The sequence below is a fragment of the Diceros bicornis genome, chromosome 23, assembly GCF_020826845.1.
Source record: "Diceros bicornis minor isolate mBicDic1 chromosome 23, mDicBic1.mat.cur, whole genome shotgun sequence".
Lineage (NCBI taxonomy): Eukaryota > Metazoa > Chordata > Mammalia > Perissodactyla > Rhinocerotidae > Diceros > Diceros bicornis.
The window spans coordinates 42,798,108-42,819,244 of NC_080762.1; the positions used below are offsets into that span (position 1 = coordinate 42,798,108).

Below are 21,137 nucleotides of genomic sequence, written 5' to 3' on the forward strand. Positions count from 1 at the left end.
GTACTGCCTTTTCCTGAAATGATGCGTCACACGCCTCTCAGACACCACGTGCCTCAGCTGCCTTCAAGGTCCCTGGCCAGATTTGTTGCAGCCCTCAGCCCTGTGGCAGCAATCAACTCTGTGTGGACCCCCACAGCCTCATGTGGGGACAGCCCACTGGCACCTTGCCGTGTGTGAGACCCGCTTGGCACCCACACCTGTGCAGCCTGAACGTCAAGGGGCACGTGCCCCTGGCAGATGAGGCTGGCAGGCATGTGCAGCTCCCCAGAAAGGGGAAGGACTTTGCGGGTTTTTCTGGCTGACAGATGAAGCACAGGCAGAGGTGAAGGGGGAACGAAGTAGACAGCCCTCAAGGGCCCAGACCAAGTGTTGAACCTGGGAGAAGTCAAGGCACTATTGATGCCCGTCCAAGTTCTCCAGAAACTGGCCTTCACTACAGTGACAGGCAGCCCCAACATGCATGCCCATCTGCCCTCCTTCAGATGAACTTCATCACTGCCTGCCTGATTTTGTGGATGGTCTTTGCCATAAGGATGGAAAATATGGTCCTTGAGCCCTAAATGCCACGTCAGAACCTGCTTTGGGTGTTTTCTGCTTGGGCATTGCCAGGGATGGTGATGCTCTTCAGAGACGGGGACCCAGAGTGAGATTTCTAATACGGTATTCTCACTGTCACGTCCCGTGACTGTAGACAGGCATCCTATGATTAGAATTCACCTTTAGAGAATGATCTGGGTCATTTTTTAATAGGGTACCTGATAGTACTTTTTTTTAAGAAACTGCAATAGAATAGAATCTTTTTAATTGTAATATACGTCATGAAATATAACCATTTTAGTACTAACAAGCTAATCAACTCTTTTTATAAAAATAATTAAATTGCTGTGGGACCCACAGCTTTGCACTGCACTTTGACATTTTACTGGTAGCACATGGAAAAGCAGTCATGTTTCCTTTGGGGAGACGGATGTAGTCTCCTCAAATTGTAGTGGATAGCAGTGTGGCATAGGAAAGGGGTGGCCTTTACAGTCAGGCGGGCATGGATTCAGATCGCATGGTGTCTGTCTCTACCAATGTGACCTTAGGCAAGGCCTTTTGCCTCTCTGAGCCATGGATCTCTCATCCACTAGAGGGGCTAGTAATACCTGTAACATTCCTAGCACAGTTCCTGGCACCTAGGAGTTTTCAGTAAATGGAAATTATTATTATTATGCATAAATACAGGCCAGTATTCCATTTTTTATAATATAAAGTTACAGAACCCCAAAAAGTGTTTCAGATTGTGTATTTTCAACACTTGTTTCTTTTTAGATTTTTCTTTTCTGAATTGTCAGTGGCAGGTAGTTCTGATTGCACCATCCTCTTATGGTAGAGATGAAAATCTAAGCAAGCTCTCTGCTGTATTTTGGGAACTTAAACACCTTGAATATCAGAGAAGCAAATTTTCTACCTGTGGTTCTTCAGCTAGAATAACTTGGTCCCAGTACCTGAAATGTGTAAGTGGAAACTTTCAGAGATGTTTTATCTTAGTTAATTTCCCCATCCTGTCTGAAAGGACTGCATCTCCTCCCCAGTTCTTTCTCTGTTGCAGCAAAAAAAAAAGCCCCTTTCCTTGCATCACCTTCCCATGCCAGTAGAACAAAACACAAAAGCCACAAGATCTATGATTCAAAGGTCTTCTGTCTTATACAAGTGACTGTTTAAATGTAGATTTTTAAAAAATTCATCTCTGTAGTTTCCAAAAAATTTACATCAATTGACCCCTTTCTTTTTAAAGCTTTTCTGGCCATAAAATGGTTTGCGACTATTCCATTTAGTGTTTCTAACTAAAAATAAGGACTCCAGGGCCACTCACAGCTAGCATGTTTATTGCTAAAGCTGCCGCCAAATTTTTAGTAATATTTTTATACAGCATGGGAGCAGCAGAACACTTGAGATTTGACCTTTTCTAGCAGATGGTAGTCTCTAAATGCAATTTGTATTTTGGGAACTAAGTTTTGAACTCTTGTTTTGTTTTCTGACCACTGTAATTTATCTTTCTACTCAATCCAGAGAGAAAAAGTAATAAAGTATGTGTGTGTGTTTGTGTGTGTGTGTGTGTGTGTAGATGTGGAACAGTCATTTATTAGCTCTAAAAATTAATAGTCCAAGTTTGGGTAGGGAGACCAGACTGGCGTTTTAAAGCTAGGAGGTCAGATTGGCTCAATGGTGTCATCCCTGTACATTCCATGGGCACGCTGAGCATAATCAGGTTGTTTTGCTTGGTGACTCTTTCACCTCAAGTGATAATATAAATGAAACAGAGAGAATCAGCTTTAAAAATGCTGCATCCCAGAGCATGGTGTCCCTGCCCTTTTAAATTTAGGCAAACCTGGGTTCAGGTTCAAACAAGAGCATAAGCCTATTCTGAATATTTCGTTTTGTTGTCTTTGTATCACTCTAAATCCCAGTAAGGTAGGAAGAGGTGATTAAGGTAGGAGAGAATTGACAACAGGGACACGGAAAGCAATACTAGAAATTGGAAAAAGCATTAAACCAAACCACTTTCATGTTTCTTAGATATTATGTTGTTGGTATTAGATTCATGATGTAGATAGAAAAACATCCACCTGTAGTTTCCTGGGGAAAAGCAAATAGGGCTTTGCTCATCAAATCCCATTAAAGCCACTAAGAAAATCTTAGCTAAGAGTTGACTTGTAGGGATAAAGAACGTAATCAGCCTTACTTATAGAAGAAGTACCTTCTAGAAAAACCTGATCATTTCACAGCTAATTGGTATAAATGTTCCCTTGCCCACTGCTTGCAGCTGGAGACCGACTTGTACTTTTTATGACTGTTGATGTAATTAAATACCATTTACTTTTTCTTAGCTTAAGATTGCAGGTCCCACTGACTTTTTCTTTTAAGTCAATTTAAGTTTGTGCAAGAGGGAATTACTTACAGATGATTTCCCATATCTGGGATATGTTACTTGACTTGTAAGTGAATGAATAGTAACCATTCAGATATCTCTTTCATAAACTTTCCCCCGGCTTCTCTAACAGTAAATATGAAGAAATGAAAAAGCAGCGCTTTCATGCTTAGTGTAGCGTTACCATATCTCCTCACCCACCTTTTCCTAAGAGCAGTCTGGTGAACCACTTCAAGGTTTTGTGAGGTCTTTGGAAATCAGTCTCGCTGAGAAACACCATGAGGGCAGGAAGTACGCATGGCCATCTTATTCACCATTGTTTTGAGACATCTAAATGGTGCCTGGCACCCAGGAGCAGGTCAGTAAATACTTGTAGGAGGAATGATTGGGTATTGTCCTGTGAGCTTCTGGGGTCTGAAAACTAATATATGAGGCAGCCTAGCGCTGTGCCGTCCAATAAAGTAAGCACTAACATCGTGTGGGTATTTAAATTTAAATTGATTAAAATTAAAAATTCAGTTCCTCAGTCTCACTAGGCACATTTTAAGTGCTCGATAGCCATGCGTGCCTGGTGGCCACCATATTGGACAGCACAAATATTGAGCATCTTCCTCATCACAGAAAGTAGTATTAGACAGCACTGGTGGAATATCATTAGTAGAGACCAAGGTTAGTGGCCCCAGTCTTTTTGAAGTGAAATTCCCATGTGACCATGATGTGCGCTCATACTACAAAAAGTAGCCCTTTTACATCTCTCCCCTGCACTGTAGGAATTCAGTCAAGAAAGGTGGGTGGCCCACAGAAGTGGCTATTGCTTTGATAGCTGAACAACAGTGGGGCTGTTAGCTCGACTGACATTCTGGTGGTCTACACTTATTTGGCTACGCCAGTTGTTAGAGTTGTGAGATATCTGTACTGGTTAATAAAGAGCTACTGTTTCAAGCTCCTCCAGTACCTCCTTCCTATGCGTAAGCAACCCTAGTCATTTGCCTGGGATGCTCCCAACCTCCCCTTAATCCAGCAAAATGAGTTAGCTAATGCCTGTCCATCCCCAGGAGTGGGAGGCTACTCAAGGACCCTGCCCCAGCACTGCAGGCCTCAGATTGGTAGGTGCAGCCCTTGGCCTCCAGGAAGAACTGCTTCCCAAGAATCTTTTCTTAAGGCTACATCATCACTGCCATGGCCAAGTCCCAGATCACAGAGCCATGGTCTTCAAGAAGAATAAAATATCTCCACCAACCCTCTCATTTTTCTGAAGAAATCAAGTTACAGAGAGTCACTCAGCTGGTTTGTGGCCAATTCAGAGAGAAAACTCAAATTTCCGAACTCAGTACTTGTTTTTTTTTTCGCTACATCTTCCTGTGGGCAGTTTCCTTAACTGTGAAATGGGGATTACTATCTTTATGCCTCAGAATGTTGTTAGTAAAAAGGATAATGATACCCAACATTTTGTGTATGTCTTAGAGTTTGCAAAAACTATTGTATGGATTCTCATTTAATCCTTACAAGAACCTGTGAAAAGTGTCGGGCTCAGAGGCAGTGAATGATCTGCCCGAGATAGGAAAGCCACAGTGAGTGGCAGAGGTCTCAGTCTTCTTAGGGCTTGGAAAACTATAAACCCTTTTGTGAATGTAAGATAACATAATCACATGGCATTACTACTTTTTAGCTTGTGGTATTTTGCAGTTCAAGATTTAGTGACATTGAAAGTGGTAACTTTGTTCAAGCGATGCCTTATTATTTTTTTTTTTTACTTTGATATTGTGCCAATTGCACAGACTTTGGTTCAGCATTGAAACAGAAGTGGGCTGCTTCGAAGTATATTTTTAAATGAGAGAATCCAAATTGGTAATTAGCTTTAGAAATGCTAGTTGTGCAGTTTGAGGATCTAAAGAGCTTCTGGTAATCATTTCTGTTATTAGTGGTGGTTTATTTTTTTGGATTTTCCCCCCAAGTAATTAGGCCTTTTGGAAAAAAACAAAGTATGTTCTTGAGGGGTCATTTCCTCTATTGCCGCTGTATTTTTCACACTCTATAGTCCTGGTGTACTTAGAAAATTAACCATAGATCTGATTGTGGCAAAGAAAAATCATTTATAGCCATTCTACCCACTTGACACCTAATTATCAAGCAGAATGCTATTTAAATTATAAAGAGAAGCCACAGTGAAGGAAATGGTTCACTTCTTGATAGATCTTTTGTCTTTTGGTCTTGATAATTTTGATGGAATCATTCCTTAATTTTAGGTAAGATTGTTGGGAAGATCAATTTAATTCACTCCCAAAATAAAATTGAAATTTTTTTGCATCTCTCTCTTTCTGAACTGAAACCATTTTATAGTATATACTATACTATGCGGAAATTGAGTTTGTAGGTAAGGGAAAGAGTGAGGTTATTTCATTTCATAAAACAAAGAAATATCTCTTCAGTTTTCTTTTATTAGTGTATTAAAATTGTGGCATTCTCTACACCAATTATCCTGTAAGGTTAAATACATATTAAGGGAAAAGAGAAAGAGAAATTATTATAAAAAACTATAAATGGAAGGGAACTTGGGGTTGTGAGCCCTGATTTAGTATTACTCATTTGTAGTCACATTTGGGAAGAATGTGTTTGTATGGTTGGTTGTTTTTAAAGCATATATTATGTATGTGTCTTCATGTCTTCTCTGTGTATACCCTGTTTTGTGTTGTATAACAGACTCTCAACTCTCTATTGTACTCTAAGAGATACAGCCTCCCTCCTGTCAATATAGGACCTTCAAAGTGTTTACCATTATCTAGAATTTTCTTGGATTTTCTTTATGCCGTTTTCCTTGCTTCGTATAGATGCTGTAGAGGGCAATGACAAAAAAGCATAAAGGTAAAGTTTGTGATTTATAGCCAGACTTGGAGTCATCATGGTAATAAGACACTAGGCTTGAATAGATCTTTGAAATTCCAAACCTCCAATTCCTCCAAACTTATTAGGGTAGAAGGGGAATTAATGAATGAGCACACTTTCAAACTTCACAGCTACCAGTTTTTATTACCAGCATTAAGTGAGATAATGTATGCAAGGCACCCACACCAGAGTTGACTCATTGTAAGCACTGAGGAGGGTTAGCCATTATTATTAACTGTCTGATTTGATTTTTGTCTTCACATCTCTTTCTGCTCCCTGAGGGCCATGCTGAGGAGCAGCAAAATGTCCAAGAAATAAGAAAACACCAAAAGGAAGGGAAACACAAGGCCTCAGTAGTCCAGAAGTAGAATTTATCAGCCCACAAATAATCAGAAGCTAATTGTTTTTCTTCTCATGATGATGTGAATTATTTCTGGAATCCTCCATACCCTTTTCCAAGTGAAGAACTCATGGACAAGTGGCAACTCCTCCATTGCCCAGATCTGACTCAGTCTGGTCTGATGAGGTTTAATTTGATGGTACACTTACATTAATCTCCTTTCTCTCTTGTTATGGGAAAAGCAGTGAACTGTTCACTATCTTCTGCATAAGAAAAACAAAAATAAAATCTCCTAAGTAGAGTTGTCACTGATTAGAACTTTGCTAAGATTTGTGAAGTGCAAGTGTATTTTTTCTGGGCCTATGATAAAGTGGGTAATTAAACAAATTAACCAAACACTCGTGGTGTGGGAGGAGTGTAAATTGATACAGCTTTTCTGGAAAGTCATCAAGACCCTTAAAGTGACCCAATAATTCTTTTTCTAGGAATCTACCTAAGAAAATATTCAGAAATTCAGACAATCTGACATTCAGATATGTCCCTCAAAGTGTTATTTGCAATAACCAAAAAAAGAGAAAGTAATGTATAATTCCCAAAATGAGAGAAATAGTTAAATAAATAAAGCCCTTTTCTATGGGATGTAATATTACCAAGATATTGAAAAGCATGTTTTTGAAGAATTGTTAATAACCTAGGAAAATGCTCACGTTTGTGTAACACTGAATGACAAAGTAGAAACAAAACTCTGAGTATTTTTGTGTATCTGAAAAGAACACTGGTCCACAATCCCTTATCCCCAATTCTGAATCCAAAGAGGTTCAAAATCAGAAGGTTTTTGGTAACTTCTGTGGTAGAAAAACCTGGCCTGAACTAACGTGAGACTTTATTTTATCCAACTTAATAAGAATATGCATCTATTTTGCTACAGGAATATTTAATGTTTGATTATGGGGTGCTGCTGCAGACTTTGATGGAGTATTATGTGATAAATGGTGGTTGCATTGTAATACTCTCTAAAATCCAAACAATTCTGAATTCTGAATTGTATTCTGAAGCCAGGAGTTTCAGTTAAAGTGTTGTGGAGCTATACAACAAAATATCATCAGTGGTTTATCAGTGTCAAGATTACAGTTGATCTTTATTTTTTCTTTATGCTTTTCTATATTTTCCAAATGTTCTACAATAAGCATGTATTAATTTATCGTCAGAAAAAAATAAGTATTATTAATTTAAAAATAAACGTATTTAAGGCATCAGAGAATCATCTCATTTCAATCAGAATTGTCAAATTTATCATTTGCTTCCTGTATCTTCTTGTTACTACAGCCACATGTGTCTTTTAAACCAAAGTCTTCTGATTTGTTGAAAGAAAACATTCATGAGATGAAATAGAGAGATAGCTGATTGGACATTGACCTATCTCCAAGCTGCTTTTGGGTTCAGGAGAGCACCCGGTGATGGATGCTCACCCAAAGGAAATATCTCACGGAATAGGGCCTCCACCTTTTTTATCATAGTCTCTTCTTGTGGACCAGTCAGTAGGCACACAGCCAGAGGCAGAGTAAATTAGTTTAGAGGTCATAAAAGCAGGGACGGGGTGTAGTAGGATAGCAGGAGGGAGGGGAAATGTTAACATGCAAGGTTTACTCTGCTAATGGACAACTCTTCCTCCCCAATCAGGTGGACACTCACTGACCTGTCATAAGGTTGCCCCACAAAGCTTTGGGGTCCATGTCTGAATGGATTGCTGTCGCCTTCTCATCTCTCCCTTCGCCCAGTACCCTGCATCCTAAGACTCAAAGCCAGCACAGGACCTGGAAAAATTACATGTAAGTTTTGATTAAGGTTTCTTTCCTCAAACCAAACAATGGTAAGAATTTTTTAGGTGATAATAACAAATAGCCTAAATGCACATGAGTTACTTTTCTTTTAACAAAGTACCTTGAGAATTATAGTTAAGGATGGCAGCCGGCGTTAGAATCTACATATTGGTGGTTCCTAAACTTTAGCTTGCATCAGAATCACCTGGGAGCTTGTTAAAATACAGGTTGCTGGGTCTCATACCCAGAATTTCTTTCTTATTTTGTTTTTTTTATCGAGGTCACATTGGTTTACAATATTATATAAATTTCAGGTATACATCATTATATCTCAACTTCTGCATAAACTGCATCACGTTCACCACCAAAGTCTAGTTGCCGTCCATCACCATACAAATGTGCCCCTTTATCCCTTTTGCCCTCCCCCTGCCCCATTCCCCTCTGGTAGCCACCAATCTGGTCTCCATATCTATATGTTTATTTGTTTGTTTAGCTTCCATATATGAGTTAAATCATACAGTATTTGGCCTTCTCCATCTGATTTATTTCACTTAGCAAAATACCCTCAAGGTTCATCCATGTTGTTGCAAATGGCAAGATTTCATCCTTTTTTTTATAACTGAGTGGTATTCTATTTTACATATATACCACATCTTTAACCGTTCATCCATCGGTGGGCGCTCAGGGTGCTTCCAAGTCTTAGCTATTTTGAATAATCCTGCAATGCACTTAGGAGTATGTATGTCTTTTAGAACTCGTATTATTTTCATCTTCTTTGGATAAATACCCAGAAGTGGAATAACTAGATCATATGGTATTTCTATTTTTAATTTTTTTTTTTTTTGGTGAGGAAGATAAGCCCTGAGCTAACATCTGTTGCCAATCTTCCTCTTTTTGCTGAGGAAGATTGGCCCTGGGCTAACATCCATGCCCATCTTCCTCTACTTTTTACATGTGGGATGGCTGCCACAGCATGGCTTGATAAGTGCTGCGCAGGTCCACGCCTGGGATCCGAACCCATAGACCCCAGGCCACCAAAGTGGAGTGTGCAAACTTAACCACTACGCCACCGGTCTGGCCCCTCTATTTTTAGTTTTTTGAGGAATCTCCATACTGTTTTCCTTGGTGGCTGCACCAGTTTACGTTCCCACCAGCAGTGTACAAGGGTTCTCTTTTCTCCACATCCTCTCCAACACTTGTTATTTCTTGTCTTTTTAATAATAGCCATTCTGATGGGTATGAAGTGATATCTCATTGTCAGTTTTTTTGTTTTGCTTTTTGCTGAGGAATTCGCCCTGAGCTAACATCTGTTGCCAATCTTTCTCTTTTCGCTTGAGGAGGGTTAGTCCTGAGCTAACATTGGTGCCAGTCTTCCTCTATGTTGTACGTGGGACACTGCCACAGCATGGCCGCCAATGAGTAGTGTAGGTCTGCGCCCAGGGACCAAACTCAGGCTGCCGAAGTGGAGCATGCCGAACTTAACCACTAGGCCACGGGGCCAACCCCTCGTTGTAGTTTTGATTTGCATTTCCCTAATAATTAGTGATGTTGAACATCTTTTCATTTGCCTGTTGGTCATCTGTATATCTTCTTTGGAAAAATGTCTGTTCAGATCCTCTGCCCATTTTTTAATTGGGTTGTTTGTTTTTTTGTTGTTGAGTTGTATGATTTCTTTATATATTTTGGATATTAACTCCTTATCGGATATATGATTTGCAAATATTTTCTCCCAATTGGTGGATTGTCTTTTCGTTTTGTTGATGGTTTCCTTTGCCATGCAGAGGCTTCCTAGTCAGAACCTCTGACTGAGTAGATGTGGGACAGGCTGGGAATTTGATTTTCTACCAAGTTTCCAGGTGGTATTGATGCAGCTGGATCCCACTTTGAGAATCACTGCTTTAACTCAAAATGACTGAAAAGATGAATGATAAATGCAGAAAAGTGTATTAAATATTGAGTATTAAATATCACTAAATTAAGATATTTAGTGCTGTACCTAATACATTGACTCATCTCTCAGAAAAGAGAGTTTTAAGGTCCTCTCAGCACCATCACATCTGAAAGTCCAGCCTAGTAGACGCCATTATTCTGTGCCAGCTTTACTCCAGCGTTAATAGCACCTGTCATTCTTTGCCCTTGGTTTTCAGCAGGGGTGACCAGCATGCTGTTATTAGGCTGAAATGACAGCTACAGTCCTTTCACAGGTGTGCTCATCAAGCTTTTAGATACACTCAAAAGGGAAAATCTTTTTTCCCCCCTGGATTGGGAAATATACTGTTCCCTTTCAAAATGAATCATCATAGTATTCTCCATCCCCTCAGACACTTAAATGTGACTTGATTTACAAAACACATGTGGGAAGGGAGGCGCACCTCTAATAAATAGTCCAAGTTGGCAAGTCCAGGTTTTTGTGAGTTTTAAGTTCTCAGGACTGACATATTTTCAGGATTAGCATGTTATTGTGTTACCTTTGGAACAAGCCAATCACCTTTCTGCTGAGGACAAGAGCAATGTGTTCCACGTTAATAGAAAAAAGTAGAAGAATTTGGCTCAACAAAGGCGCACTTGGATATATGTGAGCATACGTGCAAGTGTACGTATGTGTCGGTGAACATATTTGCGTTTTGTATATTTCTAAGCTTTCGCTGTAGGAATTTTAAACAACATTTCTTCTTTTGTTTCACTGAGTCGATGTGAGTGTAAAAATAGTACCAGTGAGGCTGTCCAGGAAATGTTTGAGAAATTTCTGGGCATTTTAAATCTGTGGATAAGCAGATTTATAACATTTTATTTGTATATGGTAAGTGTTATCATTCAGACACTTAGAACTTACAGTTCTTTTATTATAATTCACTGGAATTGAGAATAATCACTGTTAGTAAAGCAATTCTCAAGCAGATATGCAATGAAGGAGCACATCTATTGCCTAAACATTAATAGAGCCAAAAATCCTGGCGATAAATTGAAATGCATGTGTTTAAAATAAAAATCATAGATTCAGAAAAATAAGACAACAAGATGATAGGTAATGAAAGAGTTCTAGAAGGAATTGATCCAGAGCTGTCTTCTGACCAGAGGATAAGAGGGCAGGTATTAGAGCTGACGGAGTTGTGAGTGATATAGTTATCTATTACTACTCCACCCTCACACACTGTAACATCTCTGTCAAGCACTAAGTGGTTCTTCTGCACAGCATTCTTAGAAGGAAGGTTTCCAGTTTACGAAAGAAGTAGGTTGGATCAAATGCTCCTTAATCTCCCTCCTGCTTCGGCATCTGTGAGTGGCCAGGTTTACACATCAGGTCTTCCTGTAGGATGACCTTTGATGTCAGTTGGTTTCATAACTACAGGCCGGGGAGGGAAGAAGGCTGCTGTGACACCTCAGGTGATTCGGGGCTTGGACCTGGCATGGCCTGCCTGCATCACTCCCTGCAGCCTTGGACAAAGCCTCGAGCGTCTCTACAGAAATACTATGCGTGTGTGGGGATGCGGGGTATATGGGAACCCTCTGTGATTTCCCATCACTTTTGCTGTGAACCTAAAACTGCACTAAAACATAAAGGTTATTAATTTAAAAAAAACCTTACTACCAAACAGTATGACAATTCCTCAAATATTAAACATACAACTACCATATGATCTAGCCATTTGACTTGTGGGTATACACCTAAAAGAAAGCAGGGACTTGACCAGATATTTGTTCACCCATGTTCATTGCAGCATTATTCACAACAGCCAAAAGGTGGAAGCAACCCAAATGTCTATCAGCAGATGAATGAATAAAGAAAACGTGGTATATACATACACTGGAATATTATTCAGCCTTAAAAATATGAAATTCTGACACACACTACAACAGGGATGAACCTTGAAGAAAATACGTGAAATAAGCCAGACACAAAAGGACAAATATCGTATGATCCCGTTTGTAGGAGGTACCTAGAATAGTCAAATTCCTAATCAGAAAGCTGAATGGTGGTTGCCAGGGGCTGGGAATAGAAGGGAATGGGAAGTTAGTGTTTAATGGGTCCAGAGTTTCACTTTAGGAAGATGAAAATGTTCTGGAGATGGATGGTGGTGATGGTTGCACAACAATGTGAATGTACTTAATGCCACTGTACTCTTAAAAATGATTAAAATGGTAAATGTTATGTTATGCATATTTTACTACAATAAAAAAAATGAATTCCAGAGTTCACTTTCCTTCCAAGAATGTTAGGCCTGATAACTAAGTAGTGCTTGACAGGGATGTTATGGTTTGTGAGGGTGGAGTAAGAATAGATGGCCATGTCCCTCACACCTCCCTCAGCCCTGGTCCTTTCCCTTGCATCCTTTGGGCAAGGGTGAAGGATCTGCAGAATGTTATACTTCAGTCTTAGGAACGAGTTTTCTATCAGGGCAAGGACACATTTGTAAGAAACTACCAGGGAAATTTGCCATCTCTACCAAAGTGCCATTTACACATATGGGAAAGCTGCTTCACTGTGATGGAGGGACCGTGTATCCACCTGTGCTTCTGTACTGTGTGTTCATAAAGGAGTCCGTGCACAGTGCACTGGAATGCATGGGGTTACAGAGCCATGTGCGTAGCTGTGGCACATCACAGGTTTCATCAGTGGAGGCGAACGTTGAGGCCGGAAGCGGGGAATACAGACTTGCCACAGATTGAAGCCTAGTAGAAAAAAAGAAAATCTTTGAAAGACTATTAATAGCAAATAGTTCTCCTGCAACAGGGCCTCAAATTATTATAATGCCTGTTTTACATACTCCAAATGAAGTATAATTTATCCCCCATCACCAAATCTCTGTAGTATTGGGTATCATTATACCTATAAGTTGCAGAATAATTTAGTGAGTGACCTGCAGTGTTAAGGAATATACAGGATTGAACCCACTAAGTTAGTCCATTTGGGCCCTACTTTTTGGGGTTTTGCTTTTTATTCTGTTTCTATAAAGCTGACCTCGGAGAAAGACCAGCGAATTCTCCTGGGGCCTACTAGCCATGTTTTCTTCATGTCTCCTTCACTGCATTCAGGCCCTGCCCCTGGGTCTGACTAGGGGTTGTAATTCCTGAAGAGCAGTGCATGAGGATCCATAGTTTCAAAGAGCTCAGAAACCTCTGTCCTATATTATCCCACTTCCTCCTTAGGACATCAAGATTACTTATATATGTGTGTGTGTATGTTAGATACATGTGTATATATGTATGCTTGTATGTATTTGGAAGAAAAAGGTATAACCAAAAAAGAGATAAAGTCACCAGAATTAAAGTACAATATATATAAATCAGTCCCCTCATTCCCACCCCTGACTTTCCAAACCTGCTTAGAAATAAACTCTCCATGCTTTTCACTTAGGTGATAGGGAACAGGGCAAAGCAACAAAGGTTTCTGAGTCAATTGCCATAGGGAGCTGCTAAAATATCAAAAAAAGTGGAATAAAACATTTTTAATCCAGAAAAGAAAATCCAAATCATCAAGTCTGAGAGAGAAAAGTGTTTATTCATCCTTGACATCCACATGTAGCTGCCAGCACCCTAAGCTTGAGTTGAAATGACATAGCTGTAGAATCTAATCAGAATAAATTCAGCCCCATGAGTTCAGTGACCATAAGTTTTGTATGGACACACTGACACAGGTTTTTCCCAGAGAAGACCAGCAAAGCAACAGTCACCCAGATGGAATGATAAAGGTAGAGATTTACAAGACAGACAGACCCTTGGGGCTCTGCTTGTCGGCTCTCATGTTTCCTAGGAATCAGATGTGCCTGGTTCCAGACACTGAATTCATGTTTAGCCATGGCTCAGCTACCTGGAACCCAACTACTCAGAACCCTGAATTAACTAACCTTCGTACTTCCCCACCCCCACCCCCAGTCAACCCCCTCCCACACACCCCACCCTACCACACGTATCCCACTTCCCTTTTTCAAAAATAAAGATTCAGAAAACAAGATAGCTTTGGTTTAGTGTAAAGGTGGAGAATATACCCTGGAGGATATTTGTAGCTGATGACATTGACCTGCTGAATCATTGAGAATGGTTAAATGTTTTATAATTAGGAAAAGAAACTGCTTTGGAAAGATTTTCAACAAAAAGCATTTTCTAGCTCTCCATCAATTACCTAGAAAATTGAAACAAAAAAATCTTTTTGTCCTCAAATAATACAGTTAACTTAGGTTTTATTGCACCTATTTTCATGCCTAAATAATAATCTAAAAATATTGACTTAGGATAGAAAAATATACCATTCATTTTTATTCTTCTTGAGAAACTGCAAGTTTTGGCTTTTACCACTTTTCCAGTGCCAGAATTTAAATTTCAGATGTTCCTTTTATGTTTATTCTGTTTATTATGTTTGGAAGCATGCTAAAAGTTGTAATACTAATGTTATTGAGTAATATATAATTTCATGAACATATATATTTAGCTCCTGTAGTCATTGGGGAACCATTGGTATAGTTTTGATGCCAATTCTGTTGTTTTTTTAAAGAATGTATGATATGATTATTTGTAGCATATTCCGTTTCACAATTAAGTCTCCTCAAGGCATCATCAAAATTAATTTTCATTTTCTGCGTATACACTAATGATAGAGATAGAGGTGATGCTACCAGTGTGGTAATATACATTAATGTATAAATCAGAATTTTCAGATGATATTCCCTGTGAGTCTCCACATCCACTCAGCCATGCATATTATAAAGCTGATATCAATTGCAGCACAAAAAGTTTATCAACTTATTTCTAATAATTTTCAGTTGGTTGCTTTTTAGAAATTATTTGTGTGCTCCTTTTTGGACTCACCTATCAGTAGCGAAATGATACCTTTCTCTGAGCTGTGATTTAACCCAGGGAATGGCACCACCCTCTTCCAAGGACACCCCCATTAAAGTGTTGGTGGTAAGGGCCCTGGCGTCTGGAGCTTTATTGCAGCTGGAGAGTGCACAGACCGTGGGTCATGATAAGGAAAAGGGTTTCTGCTTTTCTGCTCCCAAATAGTATTTGCAGAGCTCAGCAGTGTAGCAGGAGTTTTAGAGTCTTTGTAGTGCTTAACTAGGAGCTATCATCTATTGTTTCTAGCAGATTTTTCTGGTATTTCATATCTGATTTGTCACCAGACTAGATTATTATACTGAGTCCCATGTGTTAAGTGTTCTTAATTACTAGAAAGAGCAGAATCAGAGAATAGTTATTTTTATCAAAACAGAAGTACCTTTATTTTCCTGATTGTAAAAGTAATACATGTTTATTGTACATAGTTTATAAAATAACAGGACAGAATAAAGAAGAAAAGTGATGTATGACCTATAATCCAGCTACCCAGATACAACCTTCCTGTTAACCCATACTTTTTTGTATTTTTCCAGACTTTTTTCAATTAATCAACTAATTCCAAATTTACAAGCAGTACTCTGGAGCAATTACATCCCCCAAATTTGTGGAGCTTAAGAATGATGACTTTAGATGTCATTTTTTAGGACAATGATCTCCTTGCTTATTTTTCTCCCTTCAAATTACATTTATTAGGGATAAAAGGCACATGTGTACAATGATGGACGGCAAATAGACTTTGGGTGGTGAACATGATGTAGTCTACACAGAAATCAAAATATTATGATGCGGCACCTGAAATTTATATAATGTTATAAACCAGTGTGACCCTCAATAAAAAAAAATTACATTAATCAACTCTTGTAGGAACAGATACCTGTGTAGATACACCAGTATCTTTATCAAATGGAAATGGCTATTAACTGGTTTTTTTTCATTTCTACATTTTGTCAATAAAAGTGATTATCGAATGGCCCTGCAAGATCCTCGTGAGCCTCTGGAATCATAAAAGAAAGATTTAATTATGTACAAGATAGTTTTAGTGTTAGGTCAACTGATTGTGTTATATTTAAAATTTCGTACTCAATATACTATAAGGCAATTTGCCAGAAATGGGGAAGGTTAATTAGTCAGATCCCCACAGTCCCCATCCAAAGCCCAAACAATATGGACTCCAATAAAATTCTAATTTTATACCTGATGGTAACAAAACATGATTCCAATATATCCCTTCTTGAACCAAAGAGTTTTCCTTCAACTTTGCATCCTTTACCCCTTTCAAAGAAGCTTCTCTTCAGACTCCTCTGGTGGAGGTTTAGCTCCTGGGACTGGGCTGAGAGCTCTGTGCTCCCCTTTGGAAAGTGGTAGGACTTTGGATCAGGATGAATCCTAACACGTAGCCAAAGTTAGGAAGAGTTTTGAGCACTGAAAGAAAACCCAGATAAACATTAAGGGGATTGCTATAGGATTCATCTGGGAAGTGTTGTAGGAATGTTATCTACCAACCTTCTGTCAGTAGAATAGGAAGTATATAGTAGGCAGCTGCTAGAAGAGATTTTGTTTTAAAAAAAGATCTATATTTGGCCTTGGGTGTGACTAGGTCTTATCATCCCCTGTACAAGACTTAGGTTCTTTGAAAGCAGATTCTTCTAGGTTCTTCTCTCTTCATCCCTTCACATCCTTTGTGTCCTTTATATAACTCAGTATTTATTGACTTGAATTAATATTTCTGTGACTCTTGAGTGACAGATAAACGAATGTGCTCAATTCAGGTACTGCATTTTGCCTTCTTCCTACGGCAGTCGAAGGGTGCTTTAATAAATATCTGCGACTGTATTGAGTGCCCAGGCTGGGTACAGGTGTGGGGAAGTGGTATACAGTACTTTGATCCTCCCTTGGAGAAGGAGATGCTAATGTGGATAAAGAATTTGGTTCTTCCTCTTAGTTTCGGTTTGACCGCCTAGACTGAGTCACAGCGCTCGCTCTTCGGCGATGGGCACGTCATTTAAGCCCGAGACTGTCCCTCGGACTGTTTATGACATTGTATCTGAATTTCCCATTACATTAACAGCCAGCATTTGTCATAAAATTTCAAGAACACGCTAAAAGTTAGATGGTTTGCAGTTGACATTGAGATTAACTTTCTCTAACCTAAACCAGTGAAAACTAAAATGCTCCTCACCACATAAAAGTTTTGCTTTCGCTGTCTTCAGACCCCTCCCACCTTGTCACAGCACAGTCATTTGGAGTCTAGTTTGGGGGCGGTGTGGTTGTATCTCAGTGGTGTATGACCCACTTTTTCGTAACACTTAATTACCCCTGTTTTAACAACACTAGTCAGAAGTTCTGACGATAGTGGACTCTACCCCAAAAAAGACTTTCTGATACATTTCATCAGCGCTGCTCTAGTACCTTGCGTTATTGGAAGAAAGTGTGAGCTCTGCAGGGCGTGTGTGAACTACCAGAGGATGACAGAACATTTCCTCTAGTTTCTGGATAATGAGCAAGCACACAGGTAAAGATGCCTTTCTTAGCATTGACTCCTTTTGTGTCTTAATTATTTCGTTGAACTGACTTTTAAATATTAATCTCTACCTGCATATGTTTGCTGTTGTGGTTTGCGGAGGGCTCAGAGGAACAAACATTTTAATTGGTACCCTGGGACCTTAATAACTTAACTTTTCATTAAAAGTCTCAAGAGATAGTGATCAAAAATAGACTCTCATCTCTATCCTCTCTGTTCCCCTAGAAAACATCCTCTTCATCGTTTTTTTTTTCTTCTTTGCTCTCAAGGTGGTTGTCTGTTGTTATCAGCTGCTTCACTCGGCAGTGATGGCCATGTGTGAGTTAATGCTTGTGTGAGTTATTGCTGCAGGCTGTGGAGTGGTGACTGGAAAAGAGCAGACAGAGAGAAAAATATGCAGAAGGAAGGGAGATGGCAAGGGGATACTGCCCCTTGGTGAGCATTGCACAGCAAACTAAAAGCAGATTTAGGTCAAGTGATATTGACCTGACTTTGGCAAAATTATTCTTGACAGCCTGCTTTGTTTTTGAAATGTTTATGTTTCTGATATCACTTTTGTTCATTTGAAGAACTTTTAAACCACAGTCCTTGTTTCAAAACAAAATGTTGTAGGTATCATCTTCCTGAATTTACAGAAACGTTTTAGGTGCGTTTCTTTGCTGAAAGTCGGTTGACATGCGGCTCGCGGCAGGGTGGTGCCAGTGCCTCACGGATCGTGCTTGCCTGTGCGCCAAATGACATACCAACGTGGAGTCTTTGAAAATGCCCATAGATAAATCAACGTTGTTTTCCCTGAAAGTCCTGATACAGAAAAAGAATGAAAGTACAAACACTAACTGGAAAAAATGTCACACATTTTAGCCACTTTGCATCCCTTGTTAGGACGAACCCTGGGTTGGGTTTTTTACATTTGTGAAGTTGTGCGGTAGGTGGAGCAGTGTGGGTGGCCCAGAAAAAGTAGCGGTTAGAATAAGATTTTCCATTTATTGCCCTTTGTGCATGGCTAAAAATAAGATTCATACAAATCAGAATATGTAGTGCAAGCAAAATCACTCTGTTAATTCTGATGACTGGCTTGCCCACATCTTTGCATCTGTCTGGTAAGTGGTGCATTGGGAAATAAATGTACCTCTGTTTTAGTAGTAAAAGGCAGCCAGGTTTTTGCACTCTTTGTCTACATGTGATAGTTTATCAGCATTTTCCCCTTCTGAAGGAAGAAAGACACAACTCATACGTAAACAGATTGTGTCGATGGGAGGTTGACAGAAGAAGTGATAAAATCCTTGAATCTTTTAAAAAAAATAATTGCCTTGTTTGAAATGCTGTTTTTACAGCATCCGTCTTCTTGGCTCATTGTTAGAAAGTTGTTTCTTGGAGACTCATAGAACAGCAAGGAAAGGATTTCTTAGTGGTGTTGCTGAGAGATTGGAAAACTCTGGTCTGTGTGCAGATGGGGTGGTGGGGAGGGGAGGCAGGGCTAAGCACATGCCTTTCCTGGAGTATCCTCCGTGGACACAGATGCTGGAGGGGCAGTTACCCAAGTAAAACGCCCCCTTCACTTCACTGCTGAGTCTACTGCAACCACAGTAAGTGATAATGTGTCGGTTTGTGGCTAGAAGAAACACCAAAGAGAGGTGGCGTCAGCATTCACAGGGAAATTTGTACCTTCGTGATCCTAGTGATGGTGCTGTCCCCATTCCACTGGCTGAGTGGCTGTGGCATTTCCAAAGAATGACAAGGTCTGCAAGTGTTCTGAGCCTTTCCGTTTAATTTAATTTGTGAAATAAGATGAGTCAAGAGGGCAGTCATTCCAGAAGCCTCTGGAAATTGAAGACTGCAAATCACGTTCCTGTTTGGCATCTCCAGCTGCAGCAGACAGCAAGGCGTGGTGGTTAAAGTGAGATGAGAGCTTTGGGAGAAAGAGGACTCAGGATCAAATCTCAGCTTAGCTACCTGTTGACCTTGGTCTGTTTATTTAACCTCTCCTAGGTCTGTGTGTCTTTATTTGAAGACTGGAACAAGGATAGTACCTACCTCATGGTGTGGTTGTGAGGATTAAATAGATAACACATATGAAGTTCAAAGCCAGCGCTCAATGAAATGATGGTGGTGTTATTCTTATTTGTGCCATTGCATCAGAAGAATGTGTTGGAGAATTTCAGGGCGTTTTGGGGGTTCCCCTCTATGCTTGGAGTACAAATTTTGGAATTAAATGGACACAAGATCAGCGTCTTGTTCCGTTTCTCAATCAGAAGGCCGCAGGTCGTTTATGGAGTAGTTTGCTTCTTCATAGGTTACTAATGCTATCTGGGAGGTCGTTTTTTTTATTTTGCCATTAAATTAGCACAACGTAAGCCTCTGTTTCCTATTAAGATTAGCACTGTATTGAGCATATTCAGTTATTTTTGCCTTCTCACTGTTTTTTTATTTAAACATGAATACTTCAGTTCTAACATCTGTGCATGTTAATTGTAGTACCTGCTAATGTACATTATGAAAGAGAGAGCGCTAATGTTGTATTAAGTAAGGTTTTAAATGTTTCAGGTGGGAATGGGCAAAACTTCAGGAGCAGTTAGCTTCCATGGTGGTAAAATTCCCTGCAGAAAATATTGCATCTGTTATAATTCTGGTTGCTGATCAGTCCTACTGATGACCAGATGCTGATAGGCAGAAATCAGTTGCTGTTGCTTCTTTTATTTACTATTTTTTGCAAATTATTTTCTGTTTAACATAATGGATACCTGCCCATCTAGGAGTCTTTTTATGCCCACTGAAGTTTTCCATTAAAAAATAAATGCATGTTTCCTTCTAAGGTCATAACTGTAGGCATCACTTAACTTTTTTGGTTAACCTTTAGAATTAGATGCCAAGAGTTCACCTCAGATTCTTCCTTCAGCCTCCTTTTTGACCTCCCTGGGATGCAGTTTCTTCATTTATCAAATTAAAAAAGAAATGATGACTGCACCTTGCCTTTGCCTCACCTGGGACCTGACAAGAAGTGATACATGAGACCTCTAAGCTGAGGAATTAAAACGTGGTGCAGATATAAAACAGTGATGTCTTGGTTTTATCAATTGATGTATTTTGCTAGTTCTTAAAATTTTCTCTCCAAATTTTCCTTTGCGTGGTCTGCCCTACCTTCTCAGTCACAGATACAACTTCTGACTTGTCCTTTATATATTAATATCACCATCGGCTTTTCTGGGTTTTTAATGTTAGGACCCATCAGTCTGGGATGGAGACGTTTCTCACATCAGCTCTGCCAGTAAGATCTGTCTTTTATTAGAATGGTACCTAGGTTCTTTCAGTGTATCCAGACAGTGCTGCTTTTTCTATTTTTTTCTGTTGAGCAAAATGGAAGAATGCTTTCCAGGCAGAGCACATCCTTGGAGGAGACTAACAAAGTTCCTAGCATTGCAGATACAGTTTCAATGCCCCCCATGGAAACAGATGCTCCCCATTATCTTTGCCTGCCTTATTGCACTTTGCCACAAACCAAAGTTTCTGTAAAAATCATAGGCAAAAGAAGGTGATAAATTAGCTCTAGCTGTGATTCCCTCCCACACCTTCATCAGGAATGACAGAGATTCTGAAATCCATCCCCTTGATATACTGTGTGCTTCTTCCTACATAACAGCCAGTTTTAACCTATCCTTCATGTGCAATTTGAGGGTACTGGCCGGCCCGGGCTCATTAGTCCTTTGGTTGAATAATGTAAAGCATTTGCAATGGAGATTTACTCTAATGATGTATTTTAAGTGCATGTCCGCATTGCTGGTTTAATGCACTCAGTCATAGAATGTTTTAGAGTTTATTGCTAATGGATGA

At 39.6% G+C, this 21,137-nt stretch overlaps 1 protein-coding gene across 4 annotated transcripts in view; it reads left to right on the top strand.

The window, feature by feature from the left end:
* The window catches only part of BACH2 (BTB domain and CNC homolog 2), a 322,647-nt gene that overhangs the window by 172,693 nt on the left and 128,817 nt on the right, over positions 1-21,137 (top strand). For all 4 annotated transcript variants that reach the window (XM_058566621.1, XM_058566622.1, XM_058566620.1 and 1 more), the window contains exon 3: positions 7,815-7,963. The gene's annotated coding sequence lies outside the window, so the exon portion shown is untranslated. The remainder of the gene's footprint in view (positions 1-7,814; positions 7,964-21,137) is intronic.